We start from the raw sequence: 19,818 nt of genomic DNA on the forward strand, positions 1-19,818 counted from the left end.
TAGTCTCATGGAAAATTAGTGTTTTTTTAAACAATATTACTTTATGTTTATATGTGAATATTGACATTTTAAGAGTGTTTCAAAGTGCTTAACAGTAAGTATTTTAGGACAAACTCTGTTTGGTGATTATGTGATTGTTCTCTCCCATATTATGTTATAATAAAATTTCAGAAATAAGCTTACAAAATTGTTTAACTCTTTTCCCTTTTGACTCTTTTTAGCTGAGAGATTGACATGAATTATTAAGTTGTTCACCAAGCACATATTTTTCAACTTCTACCATGCCGAGCACAGCTAAGATACAACGGTTGAAGCTTGCAACCTAGTAGGAAAGGTGGTTTACAAAAAAACTACAAACAAGATAAAATATAGTAAGTAGAAGCAAAGATAGAGACAAATTCTAAACGCATTCAGGGAAGAGAGAGATAATTTACATGTGTAAAAATCCTGGAAGCTGGAAAGCCCAGAGAATGTTCTAAAATAAAAGTACAGTTAGAGGAGTTGAGGTAATAATGTTAATGGGAAGAAAGTCCTTTGTTCAATAGCTATGTCTGTTTCTTCTTCCTGGAAGTGAACAGCTGTATGCCATCTCTCAGTTTCTCTTGCAGATAAGTGTTGAGATAAGTCTGAGTCATCGCCCATGGAATGTGGCATCAGTGATGTACACCTCCAGGCCTGGTCCATAAAACCTCCATGCACAATCCTCATTCTCTTTGTCTCATCCTGAGTAGAAAGGACTCTAAGGACCTAGAGAAGTAAAGAACTACAAGATAGAAGGAGCTTTGATATCTGGGCATCTGCAAGGGAACATCAGCTGACCTACTAGAGACCATCATCTGAAAATTGGAAAAGTCTATTTAGATCAGGAGATCATCATTAAAGGCCAAGACAAGGGAACTGGGTCTCTTGGACTGTTTAAAACAGAGGAGTGACATGATCAGGACTGGATCCTTCAGAAAAACTGGTCTGAGTAAATTTTTTGGAAAAGTAAATTGAAAAAAAATATATCAAAAGATTAAAAGTTCCAGTAAAAGTAGAATTAAAATGAGAGTCATATTGGGAAAGGAAGCAATTGAACACAGAAGAAAAATAAGATCTGTGGAGGTAAGGACAAGCTCAAACCTTTCTGAGCCCTTAACGACTTAGTGACATCCATGAGCCGGGCCATACACAACACTCTGGTCACATGTTGGCACCAAGATTTCACCTCATGCCTCTAGAATCTACTTGCTTTGTTGAGGTTGTAAATTGTCTTATACCTGCTCATCACCTTCACACTATCACTCATTTTGTTTGTCTGCTGGTTTTCACTCCATTGCTGCTTCACTTCTACCCACTGGGTTCATGTCTCCTGGAACTCCATGCCCTGCAGCCACAATCCAATTCCATCCCTCACTCACTCCCAAAACCCAGCCAAGCCCTTGTCTAAGAGTCGTTCAGGGAGAAATAAAGCTGCTGTACACATTCATGGGAAGGTCTGTATGTTCACATAAGTTTTCAAACCAAATAGATAAATATCTATAAATATGATTGCTAGATGATAGGGTAAGAGTAGGTTTACCTTGATGAGAAACTGCCAACTGTCTCCCAAACTGGCTGTACCATTTGTGCATTGCCACCTGCAATAAATGAGAGTTCCTGTTGTTCCGCATCCTCACTGGCATTTAGTATTGTTGGTGTGTTAGATTTTGTCCATTCTGCTAGGTATGTATCGATATCTCATTGTCGTTTTATTTTGCAATTCTTTAATGATGTAAGATGTTGAGCATCTTTTCAAACACATAATTGTCATGTGTATCTCTCCTTTGGTGAGGGAGGTGTCTGTTAAAGTCTTTGGCCTATTATTAAACTGAGTTGTTTGCTTTCTTATAGTTGAGTTTTAAGAATTCTTTGTATATTTCATAAAGTCCTTTATAAGATAAGCATTTTGCAATTATTTTCTTCCAATCTGTGGCTTATCTTTTCGTTCCCTTTATAGTGTATTTTAGAGCAGAAGTTTCTAATTTTAATAAAGTCCAAATTATAAAATTTTTTTTCATAGATTGTGCTTTTGGTGTTATATCTAAAAATTCATTACCAAGAGGTCTTCTATAGTTTACCATTTAAATTTTATTATCAATTACTATAATTATACTTTTTGATGTTTTAATTGTTTCCATTTAGACTGTATAAACCTTTTCAATGTTACTTTCTGAGTCATTTTTATAGGACCCCATTGATCTTTGAGCATATTCTTAAGTTCTGGTCTTATATGAATAATTTAAAAATTTGTCTTTCTGATAAAACTAATTCAATTGAGGTAGGTCTTAAATTATAATTTATTAAATTATTTGACAAATATCTATTGTGCACTTACTATGTGTCAGGCCGTGTTCTGGTGCTCAGAATCCACAGGAGCATTTAAGCAGGAGGAGCAGGACCTAGAAAGCAACAATGTCCCTGATGTATTTAAGGAAGAGCAAGGAGGCCAACGTGTTTAGAATGGAACATGTATGGGCTCATTGGTGATGCGAATGGGGGATGTTGGGAGAAGATTGAATAGGACTGTGCATATCATCGTAAGGACTTTGGCTTTTAACTTGAAAGAGGAAACCAATTTAGAATTTTGATCAGAGGAGTGATTTAGAGGTTCACTGGTTTCTATGGTAGGAATATATCCTTGGAAGTAAAGTTAGAAGACCAGTTAGAAGATTATTGGATAACACAGGTAAGAAATAACGTGTAGTGGACGTGTTGAGAAATATAGGTGTAAGTAAGTTTTTGTAGGAAGGAAAACAAGATTTGCTCGTGAATTATATATGAATTTGATAGAACGAGTAACAGAAAGGAATCAAGATGACACCCAGGTTTTCAGCCTAGCCAAAAGGATGGCCTTGCCATTGTTTGAAAAAAGAAAGACTTAGGTAGTACAGGGTGAGAGGGATGATTAGGAGCTTTGTTTTGGATGTGTTAATTTTGAATTTTTATTAGACATCTAAGTAGAGATGTTTAATAAGAATTAGAGAAATCATTTTATAAATGAGGTTTACTCCAATCTGGACTGAAGAAATACATTTCGGCATCTTTAGTATATAAAATGATATTTAAAATTAAAACCGTCCGAGATCACCATGGGAAAGTGTAGATACAGAAGATAAAAAAAATCTAAAGACCAAGTCTGAGTTTTGTCTTCTGGCTTTAGACAAGAGATAAAAATTCCTCTTTTTTCCCCTCCATCAGGATGAAGACAAATTGTCCACGCGTACAGAAGTCTGTGAAGAGCTTCTCTTTAGTAGCTATATGATAGTACAATTAGTTTATAAAGTAAATATCATAATCTAACTTAATGGAGCAATCTGAATGTGTACAAATAGGTAAGTGTCAAAATAAAACTTTTCACATGTGTATGTGATTTATTAAATATTTGCCAATGGTATTTTCAATCTTATTTGGCTTAGTCTTTATTTTATCACGAGGTAATTCTTAATTAGACAAAATCTCTCACTCATTCATTTATTCTTTTATTTAATAGGTATTTATTAAATATCTCTATATCAAGTATTTCTGACTAGGTCTTACAGCTAAAAAAGTTGTTCATTTTATTATTTTTCTTTTCTGTTTGTTTTTAAAAACTCTCATTTGACTTTTTAAGCAGAAAGCAAGTGTGAAAATTTTTTTAGAGAGTTGAAGATAAATATACAAAAATCAAACATACATACATTTATTTATTCTGTTTTATAACCACACAAATATTAACAAAATTCTTTGTTGTAAAACTTTGTTATAAAAATGAATTTTTAAGAATCTCACTACTAGTACATCCAAAGATTTTATAAAGTCAAATGAGTTACTTTGAATTTAATAAGCCAGTTAAATATCAGAGTAATGGAGTCATTTAGCAATGACCTTGAAGAGCTGAAGGATGTCCTGGGAATCTCATTGTTTTACTCTTAAAGCTACTAATTCTTGCCAGTCTCTACTGATCTATATCAACTACTACTGGGCTCTCAATCCTAAACTAAGCCTTAATATTAACAATTCTTATTGTTTTCATTTGCTTAAAAATAAAACCTCAGTGTTACTTATAGTCATGTTTAGGATAACTGCAAGGTGAAGTAAACAGTGAGAAAAAAAAAGTTGTTCAACCCCTTTGATAATCAATATAATACTAATTATAATGTATCATGTATATGTTATATGTATCATTAATTTAAATATTATCCAATGTTTCTAAGGGTGTAAAAAACTTATAAACTATTGATTATAGTGTAAATTCGGGGGTCCATTAGAGGAATTGATCAAAATAGGATATATCCGCACTCTTTGCCTCAGCTAATTTACATTTGTGAATCTGTCCTGAAGAGCCTCTACAGGTACACAAGATGGATGGAAAGAAATAGTCTCAGCAGTGTTGCTTGTAATAGTAGATTGTGGAAAGTGAGGAGAGCAGAGTTTGCCATCAGAAATTTTCCTCTTTGGGATTTGACTATTTGAACTCGGTTACTTTTAAGAAACAAAAGACACAGAAAGAATCTTTGACCCTCCTCCTTTACCTGCCTAAAAGGAATTTAGATAGAGGACCTACTACAAGAAGTAATATATCATCATAGACAACTACAGTTTAATATAAACTAGTATCTGATAGAGAGGAACATAGCAAAGTCCATTTGTTCAAAGTCCTCTCTGTGTCCTATTGTTAAAAGTGGCTCAACAAACATTTACTTATCAAACATTTGATTTCCATCTCCATGTGAATTGCCTTCTTGCCTTTTGAAGTCCCAAACCACAAGCCCCCTTTTCTCCTTAGTTCCAGAATGGCATGTAAACCTCAAATGCCCAAAGCATCCTTGGGTCTCATACGCTTATGGCACCCCCGCATTACAGCCATAATAAAATTTGGATATTTTTTTCTTAATCTGTCTCACATTTATCTGATTATCACTCAGCCAGAAGAATTTAGAAAGGTGGGAGGGAAATTATTTTATGACTCCCACCCTTACAAAAGCAATCCACATGGAAAGCAATCCACATGGAAAGCAATCCACATGGAAAGCAATCCAAATTTCTTCCCTAGGAAATGATCAGATACTTAGTGGAATATCTCATATTACTACAGTAATTTGTTGAAAAGAATGATGTGTTCTTAAATGTAACAAAAGGCAAAGATTTCAAACATATTGTTAAGGAGAAGAACATGTATAGTGGATAGGAAAACCTTCCAGGTATATTGATTTCTGAAGAGGCAGAAATGAGTGGTTACACAGGGAAATTTTCACATTGATTCTTTGTGCTTTTATAATGCTAAAAAAAATTACATTAAGAATATGTTTGATGAGCCTGTTAGCTTTATAGTATGTAAAAACTTTACAGAAAATAATAATATGCAGAAAGGCCACAAATTAGGAAAAAAAGGTTTGCAACATTACAGAGATTAACTTTAAAATGGATAGATGAATTACTTACTAAAAACATGGAAATATTGGAGATATAAGTGAGGACACAATAAATGCATTTAAAACAAATATTAAAAGTTTAACCATATATTATTTTATCAGAATAAACATCTATAGGAAAAAAACCCCTCAAACTAGCTGCACATTACTAAGAACAATGCCATGATCTTAGTTGGCCAATTCTACTTCCGAAGCTATAGCAAAATACAAGTGCAACAATGACTATGAATTTTTGAGTTGTGAATAAGCTATTCTCTGCCATGTTTAAAAAAATATTACATTGCAGAATATTATATTGGAATTGGCAATAATATCTAATACATTTAATTTTTTGTCAGTCCTTTGGAACAAATTTCTTTCCATGCAATCTTATTAATTATGCCAGTATCAGACATTTGTACTGCATAGTGGTCTTCAATAAGCCAGAAAGATTCCTCAGTGAATTTAACTTTCCCTCAGGATTATGAAATTTATTAGAAACTAACAACGATTAAAAATATCTGAGAGAAGTTAGTGATATATAACTCCATCAAAATAATGGAGCCAGGAAAATGTCTACAATGACCCTATCATGGTTAGCAGACATAAGAATAGGAAAACAAGAAACACATCTTGGTTGTATTTCCTTTTTTCACTCACACACACACACACACACACACACACACACACACACAAATCTATACATAATTTGTTTTTAAAGCATACAGGAATAAAGCATCTTTTATATTTCTGATTCACACAAGCACACATTTTTACTCTAGGGCATTTTTTTTTTTTTTTGTCACTCGTCTTTTCTGGTGTTCTAATCTCAGAACATGATAATTTATTCCATCACATAGAAAAAGTTATTCATTTATATCTACCCTCAAATCATATCAGATAGAATTTAAAGTACTTTGGCATCTCCATATTTTATATCAAATGTTTCTAAATAATTAACATAGGAGTTCAGAAATTGGTGCTGAGAATTGAGAGCATGTATGCAGCTTAGAAACAAGTGTAATTTAGCCAAGTTTCCTTTAAAAATAAATAAATATTTAAATTTTTATTCTACGTCGTTCCAGTCAGGTTGTTGAAATGGACTTAGTTTTCATTGTGGGTGATGTATCATACCCCAGTGCTTGGTAATATTGGGGGGTCCTGGAAACTTGGATCTAAACAATTCTATTTCCTTTAGATGTAATTATAGACCTCTAGATGTAATTAAAATCAAGTTCCCAAGTCACCTTAACAACAGAACTAAGTAGAATGACCATCTCAGGCACTTTATATGGTGACAGCCTATCAATGATGTTGTTGAGGAAGAAATGAATGTCAACTGACTTTAAACAGCTTCAGAGAGAGGTAAATCCAAGGCCCCAAAGTGTGTATGATTTGGGAAACCTTTTTAAAGAAAAAAATAAAAAATTGAAAACACAAAATTACTTGTGAAAGTAAATATTTATTTAGAATGAGAGAAAGAAATCACAGCAAATTAGAAAATTTTAAGTTAATAATTGCCACAAATACCACAAAAATCCAGAAAAAAACCTATACTTTAGTCTGCCATATCTTTAATATAATTTTTCCTACTGTTTTGGTGCATACTCTGGTTGACTTGTTTGTTTGAAAGTAATATTGCAATATCATTTTCAATAGAAGAATGGAAATGTAATTCAGCATGATTGATCGAAATTTATATTTTATTACTATTTTTTGGCACACATAAAATATTGACTTCCCACACATATTCACTTTATAAGCATGGCTTTGTTTGTTTCTTTATTTCTAAAAATACAGAAATTCTGATTCCATTTTGCTTAATCCCCATCAAATAAGAAAAAATATAAAATCAGTTAATAATTGTATGAGCTACATTTTAAGAATATTTTTGAGGTATTGAAGATAAAATCCTTTACAATTTTAATGTCTAACAATTGAAATAATTTTCAGATAGACATGAGCACGGTCTGTAATATTTTTCTCATGTTGCATCTTTGTGTCACAATGCTGGACAGTCAGGACAGTGGGCATTAGGGGTCCTTGTAAAAGCCATTCCTAGACAGACCGCAGCTTTATATTTCATGGAAGTGACTACACAATGACCTACACAAATATGTTCCTGAACCCAATTGAAATGCCTCTCCAGCTCAACTTTCCCTTCATCAGATCTCAAAAAGAGCCTGAGGTTACTCTCAAGCCCACCAAGACGAATGGTAGATTGTATGATGGAGGCAACGTCAGCATGGAAAGAAACAGATGTTACAACAAATTTTACAATTTTACTTTTGCAAGTTTTATAAGAACATGTGACCATGGCAACATGTGAACAGGACCCATCTCAGAGTTTTGGAAGGGGACTTGGAGCTTAAGCTCTATTAGCTTCAGAGCCTCTGCTAGCTACTCACGCATATAGTCAGCACTATATCCTCCCTTTCCCTCCCCAGGGATGGGGACAGGGCTGGCATCCTATTACAAGGCCTTCCTCTAGCTCCCTGTGTACTCTTTGGCTGTAGTTTCTCCCCACTTCAGTTTTCTAAAAAATATTGATTGGGTTAGTAATGGTTACAAACAGGTGCCATGAGGGGATGATGACAGGTATCTTTTTTCCCTGTGACTGTGCCTAACCATCATTTTAAAAATCCAGAAAGCATTCATCGAAACTATATAAATATATTGCCTTCAATATTGCAGGGAAACATCCCCTACTATATGCGTTTATATGTGGGATATATTTACCATAGTCTATTCTGTGACTACATGTCAAATGATTGTTTATTAAGAAAAGGCCAAGTGGCGCTGAACCTTAGTGAAGACATTTCATAGTTAAATTAAGTAATTGCAATCACTACAACTTTAATTATACTAAGAAAGGTCTTAATTTTAGATCTTTATCCATTATCTTTTTTCTTAAAATATTTCTGCCTGCTACTCTTTTCAAGTTACTTTTATGGCTGTTATATAATTAATATGGACTAAAATAATTCCTGAACTACTTCTGCTAGGAAGCTAGATAATGAGAATATACAAGACATGACATGGAACCACACAACTGAAGTGAATCGATTTTCAGCTTGATCTCCATTGAGAAGGTAACCTTTTTCACCAAAGAGAGTCAAACACATTTCTTCTTGTTTCACCTCAGCATTATAGAAAACTCTCATTATTCAGAGAATAGAGAATATGCTGAAAATGATCTAAAGATAAAATAATATATAAAATATTTAAGAACCCACAGATAATATTTGGATCTAAGGGAAATAAATCAATCCTGGAGAACAAAGGAACTGCCCCCAGAGGATGGGAGAGTTTCATGGTAACCAATCTGCTACCGGGTAGCAAGCTCAAAGTGTGGGTGATGGTGCCATTTGAGGGATTCGGCATTGACTTTATATGGTTTGCAGGTTGGACACTCAGCAATGGGACAGTAGGCAGTAGCCTACTGTCTCGGTAAAGAGACAGCTACTTTGTTGAGACTATGCATAAATTTTGTCCCTGATGACTTTGTAGAAACAATCCCATATACTGTTTTTGTTTGGTTGAAGATATATACCATATTTCATTAGACAGCAACCCAACTGGAGGCATATTGAGTTCTCAACAGACAATTCTACTACTTTTTTGGGGGGGGGGGCAGTTAATGAGATACATGAAACCGTGAATTGTGGGAAGAGTCCATGGCTTCAGTTCCTGGGCAATAAAGGTATCCCGGTTGAATGTGATATTAGATAAGACATCAGAGCAGTGAATAAGATTTTTTTAAGTCTGCGAATAGATATTGAGTAGAAGCCTTTCAGACAGAAAAGTCATTTTTATATCCAGAATAGGAGCCAAGGGCCGTGTTCAATTTCTCTAATAAAGATACCACATTCTAAACACAGTTGTGATTAGCATCATCTCCTGGTTAAGTTTGCAGTAATTCCCTGTCATTCTCTCAGAACCTGTCTCCTGCACCAGCCAGACAGGCAAGTTAAACAATCAGAATTAACCTCCTCTTCCCCACTCCCCAACCCCCTATCTTTACCCCATTCCCAGACCCCAGAAGCCACATTGGAACAAAAGATGCTCCTAATGCTTTTATCACATGGGAGTCTTGCTTTGCAACTCTCCTTTCTTTGGAGCTCCATCCTGCAAACTCCAGCCAGGATGGCCTTCCCAGACTCTAAGCTTGTTTTCTCAACTCAAGGGTTCACTTGGCTCCATCTAGAAGCACCTCACCCCCCACTCCCCAGCTGCCAGGAAGCTCTCTTAAGGCAGCAAGCTGGGATAGTCATAGGCTTGCCTTATTCCCCATTTGTCATGAATCACTCTTCTTTATGTCTGAATTCTGAATTCAAGCATTATGAAAACTATTGTTTTATTTATCGTGTCTATTTTATAAAAATAATTTCAGGCTGGAGGGTAAATCTGATTACTATTACTTACTTTTGGCAGAAGCTGAAGTTCCTAAATTCAGTTTATTTTGAAAATTGATTTGAATGGCTGTCACATTTGAAAAAGATCCCTTCAAATAAATAGATACAAATGAATGAAGTACACAGTTGTCCATGTTTATTATATTATGATATTGATTTTTCTGTTTCCTCCATCAATTACACAAAAGTTTTTTGTTGAAATGTAGCTGTTGTATTTCTGCCTTCCCAGATGCCTATTCATCATACTTCAAAATAAGTGAAAATATGTTGGATTTTTGTATTTTAAAAAGTGATTCAAAATCCATTAAATCTATTTATTTGAAAATATTTGGAACAGTTTAAATAAATCTGTGGTCATATTTTAAGTGTGTAGATATGGGAGTTTTAGCAGATGACACATCATTTTCAGCAACAAAATTACATAGTGATGCAAACATTAGCAGATAACAGTTCTCAAAATGTGCTCTGCATGACAAGAACTATTTTTACAAGCAGGTAGCTTCTCACTCTTGTTAAAATCTCACCTTTACCTTGAGGAAACAGATTAAGTCTATTTATTTTGGGAAACATCTTATGGGTAGCATGTTACTGAGAATCACTTGTTCTCACTGAAAAGGTCAGCAAATCTGGTTTCATGGGGCTTGAAACATTAGTGGAAAAAATTGTAAAGGTTTGTCTGCATTATCTGGATGCTTAAATTCTAAATGTCTCATTAATTGTGATGGTTCCACATTATCATTAGCTAACATTTCAAGGAAGAAAACACACCTAATGTGAGATTAAAATAGCCTGGATAATTTTGAATTATTTTGACTCCCCTCGTGTGTATCTGATTTACATCCTCCTTGTTTCTACCTCTCGATGTGCTTGATGATAAAGAGCTCAAACTAGGAACAGAAGTGTCTGCCAATTTTTAATGTTTACCTATCAATTATTGGTACTATGTTTAGGTCAAGTTTTTTTTTTTTATATAGGATGGCATGAAATCATTGCTATCACCTTCTTTGCACTTGGAACTCTACCCTTCCCCTAGGATGCATTAGTTACCACGTGTGACACATGTCCTTCTTACAAACAGAGTAAGTTAGGGCACCTGTATCTATCCATATGAGACATGTTAGCAAAGCTTAATTTCCTATTTTATAATTTAATATATATAGTTAAAAGATGTGGCATTTTAATCCGCATTTCACATCCCAGAGAGAACTGGGTTGGCTTTAGGGTATGGTGTTTACTTGGCTAAATTAGAGGGCTACAAGAAAGGAGAGAATTAGGTTCCTAATGAGTGAGGAAAGCAAAAACAGACCACTTGAGACACTACTACACCAATTAGGAGCTTATAAGAAAAAAATCCACCCAGGACTGAAACCTTAATAAAGAGGATATTTCTGGAAATGAACTGAAACAGAGATCATGCTGAAAATATTAAGCTTATTAAGCTAGTGGGGGAAAAAAAATCCCTTGTAAAAGAATACTCCTTGCCACTTCAAGATGAAAGCAAGATGATGTACTTTTGTGCTCCAGAAAAATCCACAGCCAAAGACATTAATAGACATATTGATGGAGCTCAAGTTTGGCTTTCAGTAGAGCTTATCATTTCAGTAAGGCATGTGCTGGTGGGTAAAAACACCAAGTAGTACATTTTTTATAGGTTTTTATTGCGAAAAGAATTTAAAGATTCAACTAAATACAAACTTTTATGCGGGCTGCATTCATTCCCTTTACCTATAGGTGCTACTTTTTTTCAGTCTCTATTTTTAAACTTGTTCTATCAGGCTCAACATGTATGATTTTGATAATCCTTGCAAGTATACAGAACCTGCTTTTCAATCTAGTAGACCTTAAGCTTTTCATCCCCTCAGTACTAGATTATTTCAGAAGGAATGTGTGAAGGATGAGTGGTGGAGAAAGACCATTATGCTGGAGATAAGATGAAAAATTCTGACCTTGAAATATTTTGTTGACAATTGGCTCATCACTTTTCACATTGAAATACTCTAATTCTCAAAGGAGCCATTAAAAAAAAAAAAAAACTGAAAGCAATAAACAAACAATACAAACAAACAAACAAAAAACTCATAGACACAGACAACAGTTTAGTGGTTACAAGAGGGAAATGGAGAGAAGGCAAGTAAAGTAAAGAGGGTCAAAAATATACTGATGAAAGGAGATTTGACTTTGGGTGGAGAATACACAATGCAATATGCTGATAATATTGAATTGTACACTTGAAACAAATATAATTTTATTAACCAATGTTACTCCAATAAATTTAACTAAAAACTTAATTAACTAAAAAAAAAAAGAAAGTCAATATAGTCAAAATAGGAGAAGTCAGTAGGAAGACCCACCATCTTAGGCCCTGTGTTATCTGTATACCTTTGGTCACCCACACCTGTGACAAAGTTGTCCCTAGTGCATGTCTCATTTTGAACTTTGTGTTTTTGACATCTGCCTTCACCTGTGAGGATCATGACTCCAAGCGCACATTCTAATTGCACTACCACAGCTCAGAGAAAAAGGGTACATGATCTCCAGAATCTGCATTGTGCTGCCCAGTAAATTAAGCAGATGCCCACTGATGCCTCTTCCTCCTCTGAGAAAAGCATCTGACCTTCACGTCAGCTAATCATCCTGGCAATAAGAGTTTCAAGTTTCCAGAAGCTCTTCTTTCCTTGCATGTAAACCTCAATTGAATAACTGAGATGTTTCTATGTGACATAAACATGTTGTCGGATAATCCTAGAAAAACCCAAACATTAAAGGTAAAATGTAAATACCAAGGGATTTTTGAATTATTTGTGCTTTTTTAAAAAACTGATACTTCTTTCCTCTTTTTACTCCATGTCATGAGAATCCCCCTTAGGACTCTTGGCAAGATCTGAGGCTAAGAGGAAATAAGAAAATAATTATTGAACTTGTAGATATCAACAGAAATTTATTCCACGTCCAAAATGAGGACAGCTCTGCAGTAGTATAATGCAATAAAAACAGAATTTACAGATCAGACAGAAATATACTTTTCATTTTATCTTGTTTTTAAAGATGTGTCCATATGCATAAGACACATGGCAGTTGATGGAATGATAGATATTAAGATGAATATATATATTATTATGTATTAAAATTTTAATTAGCACTTCAAACTCATGGTTTCAGAAATACTCTTTTTCAAAGTAAGGTAGTTGGTTAGCTTTTTTTTTTAAGGATTTAGTTTGAAAACTTTAAAAACAACTGTAAGGTAAATAATTGCATGAGTAATATGCAAATATGAAAAATAATGCAGGTGGTATGTAAATAGCTGAGGTTTGAAAAACATTGCATTACAGTGCCATGTATATAACTTATGGTCTTTGCTGACAAAGATCTTACATGCTGTTTTAGGCTGGGTTCTCAGGAAGCAGAGCCTGAGGCAGGAATTTTTGTACAAGTGACTTACTGATGGATGCTTTCAAAAGAAATCCATAGGGAAACAAGGGAACAGAATAGGGTAGGAGAAGAAGCTAGGCAAAATCACAGTTTCAGGAGAAGCTTAGCTTCAGACTGACCCTACAAGGAAATGTGGCGTGTAGACACAACAAAAAATTGCCCTGGCCAGAGACAAGGAGACTGAGGTGTTACAACCCTACTTCAGTCTGTCATTGGCCATAGGCCACTTGGCAGAACAACATAATTTTCCACGACATCTCCTTCCTGGTGAGATGACAATCCTCTGGAGAAGAAAGTAACCAGTCACAGAAACTGGAAGACAGCACATTTGCTCTGTAAATGGAATCAGGAGGGGATACTAAGAGCATCTGCCACACAATTTTACTCAAGAGAAAAAAAATACTCGAGATAATAGTAAACACCCAAAGTTCATTGACTTAGCCAACTGGGAGATCAGAGTCCAGGAAGATCTTGAAGCCAAATGGCAACAATGACAGCATACTGTTTGTGGGAATTACTGACAAAAAAAAAGAAGCTTATAAATTCTCAGGGTCATCTGGACCCTCTCCTTGCTGGTGCCATGTCTTCTGTGCCAGCCTCCCTGGGTCTGAAGGCGGTGTTGTAATATGCCGTAAGTAGGGGACTGGCCTTCTCTAATGGGTATCTGAGTGCTTCGTAGATATGGCCCTGTTAGCTTATACTCTGAAACTCTGTTCCGTCATCACAAGAAAGAAATACATCCCCTGCATTAGAGAGTCTATTAAATAGGGATAAAATGTGTAGAACCAATTAGATGTGTGGCAGTCACTCAGAGGAGAAAAAGATTAGGTTTCAACTTGCAAAAGACCTGGCTTCCGGCAATGCCTGGCCCACTTCGGGGCTGGCCAATTCATTGCAATTGACCACATATTTCCACTTCATATCTTGTGAACACAAACCGGATGCATCTGATTAAGTGCTCCCAGCTCTGGCTGTAATGAGTGGCTCGCTGGCAGTGTTCCTTATTGTAGCTATTCTGGGCGCTTAGGCTTGAAGCTGCTGAGGTTTGGCATGCTCACCTCAGAGGCTTTCTCGGCTGGGCCAGGTGCCTGGCAGTATTCTTCTGCATTCATTCATTCTCCTCCTTTTAGCTTCTTTTTCCTCCGACTTTTCCCTCTGTGCCATGCCTGGCTCAGCACACCTTGCTCCACTTTGTTCTTTTACTTTTTAATTTAAAAAAAATTTTTTTCAATTAGAGTTGGCATACAATATTATATTAGTTTCAGGTGTACAACATAATGATTAGACATTTATATAACTTACAAAGTAATCACCGCAGTATGTCTAGTACTTATCTGACACCATATATAATTATTATGATATTATTGACTATATTGCCCATGCCATACTTTAAATTCCAGTGGCTATTTTTATAACTGGCAATTTGTTCTTCCTAATCTCGTCAACTTTCACCCAACCCCCACCTCCCCTCCTGTCTGGGCACCATCAATTTGTTCTCTGTATCTATGAGTTTGTTTCTGTTTTCTTTGTTCATTTATTGTGTCTTTTGACTCTACCTATGAGTGAAATCATACGACATCTGTCTTTCTCTGTCTAACTTATTTCACTCACCCTCATTTTGTTCTTAATGGGTGCTGCCTGTCTCCTTTCAACCCTGCTGCCTAATTTAGAGCAGCACAGAGAACTCCATGCCAGGATCTTCTGGAACTCTACCGGGAATGAAAATGTTTAGTATATTTGGTCAATGACAGCCAATTGGGTCTCCAATGGCTAAGCCTGTACAGAGCATTTCCTGTTGGACATAATGCTACATGATTTAGTGATTAACAGCACAGACTCTAGAGCCAGACTCATCGTGCTTTGGCAATGTCGCTTATTGGCTGTGTTATCTTGAGAAATTTATTTACTTTCCCACATTTCAGAATGATCATCTATAAAATGAGAATAACCTACTTCATGGTAGATTATTGCTACTATACATACAAATGGTTAGAAATAGTTCCTGATACATAGAAAAGTGCTCCTGAAGTATTAGCAGTTTTCATTATAAGTAATATAACTTTCATTAAATTACTAATATAACATATATTTTATATTACTTGTATTATTTATCTAGAGCCTATATCTAAGCAACTGAAGGCCTCTAATATCTTAGCTGATAAATTCTCACCATAACTATGAATTATTAGTAGAGTGAATTTCCTTTGTGTAGACTATAGAAGCATTCAGCTTCCAGGTTGGAAAGGTGAAGAGATGATCTTTACTTGGAGACAGCCCCATCTGAGTTATACGTACAGGTACATGAGGAGATTTATGTTTGGGGACACACGCACCCCCTGAAAGTTGGAAGAACACACCTAACACCATCACGTGGTTACTTTTGGAAAAGGAGCATGAGATTATGAAGTCGGGAAGGCTCACAGTTTAAACTCAGTCATTCTCTGTTTCTTCATAGCTACCTTTCGCAAGGAGCGTGTATTCACGTTATGTTGGTCAGACAGGCAGACAGCCTGTTTCCATGCCTCCCTGGGGAAATACTTCTGTCTTTCTCAGGATTGCTGATGCCAGGATGTCACTGTTACCTTTGCTATTATCCTGAGGAAGAGCTGTGGGCCTGAGGTGAATGAGTGTCTGCTTAGGGTGCCTAGCACACGGAACCCTCTCCCTCTTTATATTTTCTGCTAACTTTTCATAAAGCCTTTGACAGAGGAGTAAAGCACTGGTTGTTCTATAATTAGCAATTGCACGCCAGGCACACTCACTTATGCTTCACCTTTAGTATCCGTACTCACTCCCTGAGTTAGTCATTGCAGGCTGTACAGATGAAGACATTGGAGTTTAGAAAGATTCGACCGATTGCAAAAGGTCACACAGCTAGCCAGTCCTGGAGTCGCTGTCAAAATCCAAGTGTTTTGTTGTCGTGGTTATACAATTTCGTTTTTTTTTAATTTTATTTTATTATTAGTTTCAAGTATACAGTACATTGTTGCTTTTGTTTTTTAATCCTGTCTCTGTGTTCCTGTCCCTTATAAATGTTAAACTCACAAGTCCCCAGGGTGACTCCATTTCCTAACCCTTTATTTGATCTCAGAGTCCCCTCTTCTTCCTTGTTGTTAATTCTTGCCTGCCGCCTTCTTTATTCTTCACCTACTTGTAATTTGGCCAATTTATTTCCCAATTATTCTATAGTTTGTTTTGTTTTGTTCTAGTCTAGTCATCATGTGGAAATTTTCTAGATATAGTCTAATGCACTAGCTCTTTGACAGTCGACTCATGCCTTGTTCATCTTTCCATTCCTAGGGAATACCACACTGCCTAGTAAAAATTTTGAATAAATATTAGATAAATAAGTGAGTGAATAAATGTGGTAGAGCTGTACCATTTCATGGTTTTCGCCAAGCTGGACCCACTTCATGGCTTACCCTTCATTGCCTCCCAATGTACATACTCTCCCCTCTCCCACAACCTTTTTCTTTATCTCTACCATCAAAGTTCGCCTCCCTTCCTTTCTCTCCACGTTGTCTTGCAGGAGCTGCAAAAGTCATGTGTCTACAGCAGGAGCATTATTTGCTCCTTATGAAAAAGCCTTAGCGAAGGTGAGCAGCATCCAGGCAGTTCCCCAGACCTCATCCAATGAGAGTTGAGAGACCCATTAATACATCAAACTAGAGCCTTTCCATAGCTTTCCATTTGCGGATACCAACGATATGATGTGCATGGCTGACTCTTGATATTTCAAAACTATAAAACATAAGTCCTTGAACCATATTTGTATTTCATTTATGAGAGTGTGAAATCTCTTGAAAGGAGAGAGTCATGCCGGAATTACTACCCTCTATTAACCCTGGTAGGAAGAGGATGCCGTCTGTCTGCAGGAATGTGCTGAAATCCTGCCATCTTGTGGCCAACAGAGACATGACATTTGCTGATTTTTCTACATTCTAAGCATCAAGTTACTGTAAATTGCCTACTTTAGAATTATTCTTCACTACAATGCAGTGCAGACTAGCCTATTTCCTTCCACCTCCACCCTTTGAGGCTTAGCATCTTTTCAAGAAAATAAAAGAGAGATTTTACTTTTTCCAAAAATATGTTTTCCTGTGGAAGACTAGATCCTCAATCCATGTACTCAAATAAACCTTACTGCCAGAAGGTATATGCTAAGCTTTTTTTTTTTTTTTCCTCCAAAAAATGACATATAAGATATTTTGGTTTCTTTTAGTCCTTGGAAACAAAAGCAGGCAATGAATTTCTCACATGGGCTTTCTTTCGCTTTTCTTTCCTTTATCTGGTTACACTCTCAGTTGAAACATTTCTAAACACAACAAACCTTTAGTAGAAAGAGGGTAAATGAAAGATAAATAAGGGATGAGATGGTGAATCTGCAGTGAGACTGAGGAAGACCTAGGTGAAACTACACTCTTGTATCTCAGCAGATACGAAAGCCAGGTTTATCGGGAATCTCCCTGTTGCTTTAATCTTGTTTTCCTAGTAATACCTCCGAACAAGAGGAACTTTTCACTGAAAGCCACTGCCCCACACGCCCTTGTAAATGTAGAAAATGAAGGAGATGCAGGAACCATTGATTTGGAGTCCCTGTCAGTAAGCAGAGTGTACAATGACTAGGTTCCCTGCAAATGCAGTGAGTCTAGCATACATTTATTATAATTTGACTAGAAATTTGGTTCACTTTGCTGATACCTAGAAATTGCATTGTTGTTAATATTTTACATATTATAATTGAGTGGAAGAAAGCTATTTATCCTGCTAGTCTTTAAAAGAACCCTAACCCTGGCCAGAGGAATCAAAGTCCTTCTAGGTGATTCGAATTATTTAGTAGCAGTTATTCACGTGTCTTTTCCACACTTACAAGAGCAAACTCTTAAACGCAGTTGTGGAGATTGGGGATCGTTCTGGGGAAGATTGTCTTTTTTTTCTTTTATAATTTATACTGGTAATGACACTCAGAGGTTAGGCAAAATCAGGTTGCCAGTGAAACATATTTTGTGGGCAAGATCATTTTCCTTAGTAAGAAGTCCAGCTGCTTGGTACTGGTTGTACTTTATACTCATGACTCACTCTTGTGACTCATCATTATGTAAACACCTGAGTTGATGCAGAACTTTCAAGAAAGATAGTTCCTATGACATTAGAAAATATACTTTGTTACTTCTGAAGTGAGGTGCTTGTGTCAGAAGCACTGGTGTGTTTACACAGGTTCCTAGGCCCCAGCCCAGATCTGTAAGACCTGACTCTCTGGGAACGTGGCCCTGGACTTTGCATTTTCAAGTCAGGTCAGGTGATTCTCGTGCTCACCAATATTTGAGAACTCCTGCTCTAAAACAGTAGTTTCCAACTTTCAAGAAATTTTTTTAAGTGATTTTAAAAGAAATGATACTTAGTCCTACTCCTGAAATTCTGAATTATTTGACCTGGAGTGTGACTTGGCCAAAGAATTAAAATGCTAATCAAGCTACATTCAGAGACTACAATAAACTGCTCAGCCCTGCAGCCAGGCCAGGAGGACACCTTCATAACAAAGCAAGATTTCTGCTGGGATCCTAAGGACCCATTCCCCTCACCTGTTAAGGGGAAACAGGAACAAAAGAATCTTTAAGTGTCTGCCCTACACTAATAAAATTGTTCATTCCCTATGGCTAAAACCAAGGGGAATCTATGGATTTAAAGCTGAGAACTGCCAGCAGGCCTTTTAGACTAAACACTCTTCCCCTTCCCCTTCCTCGCTGTATGTCCATATCAAAAGAAATGGGAAGTTAAAGAATGATACATAAACTAAATTCCCTGAACACTTGGGGTCCCTCTCACTCTGCCTCTGAGAGGAGACCACATGCTATCTGTGGAGTGTTACCCCTTTTCTAATAAACTCTCCTTTGGACTTTAAGTTTGGCCTGTGTGTTGAATTCTTTCTTCACTCTCCTCCAAAGAACCATCGTCTCGGGGTGCAGGGCTTGTTCCCCGCCCCCACTTGAGGAAGCTTGCCCTGCCCTGCAACAAAATGAACAAGACAAACAGGAATTCATGAACAAGAACAACAGTTTAGTGGTTACCAGAGGAGAGGAGTTTGGGGTTGGGGGCAGGTAGATAAGGGTAAAGGGGTCAAATATGTGGTGAACACACTATGCAATATACATACGACGTATTATTAAATTGTACAATTAAAACCTAAGTAATTTTATTAACTAGTGTCACCCCCAATAAATTGAATAAAAAACAACTTTATTTACAATAACAGGCAGTTGGCTGGAGTTTGCTGGCCACTTGTCTCCAGGTTAATGCAGATGCTCAAGAGCCACCCTAGGTCTAGGAACCAGACTCTGCCTTTTATCATCCGTATATATATCAAAGTTTGGAAAGCATTGCTTTGGGAGACAGCATGACGTATGAAGCTAGAACAGGTATTTGTGCACACTATGCCACACTTGTGGCAGATATTCTGTTAAGTAATGCCTCTCTTTTCAGCAATGTCTACGCATAATTTCATAATGATTGTTAACACAGCGTGGCAGGCAGCATCACTCATTAGCTATGTAATATGGGACATA

The sequence above is a fragment of the Rousettus aegyptiacus genome, unplaced genomic scaffold (genome assembly GCF_014176215.1).
Source record: "Rousettus aegyptiacus isolate mRouAeg1 unplaced genomic scaffold, mRouAeg1.p scaffold_m13_p_2, whole genome shotgun sequence".
NCBI lineage: Eukaryota > Metazoa > Chordata > Mammalia > Chiroptera > Pteropodidae > Rousettus > Rousettus aegyptiacus.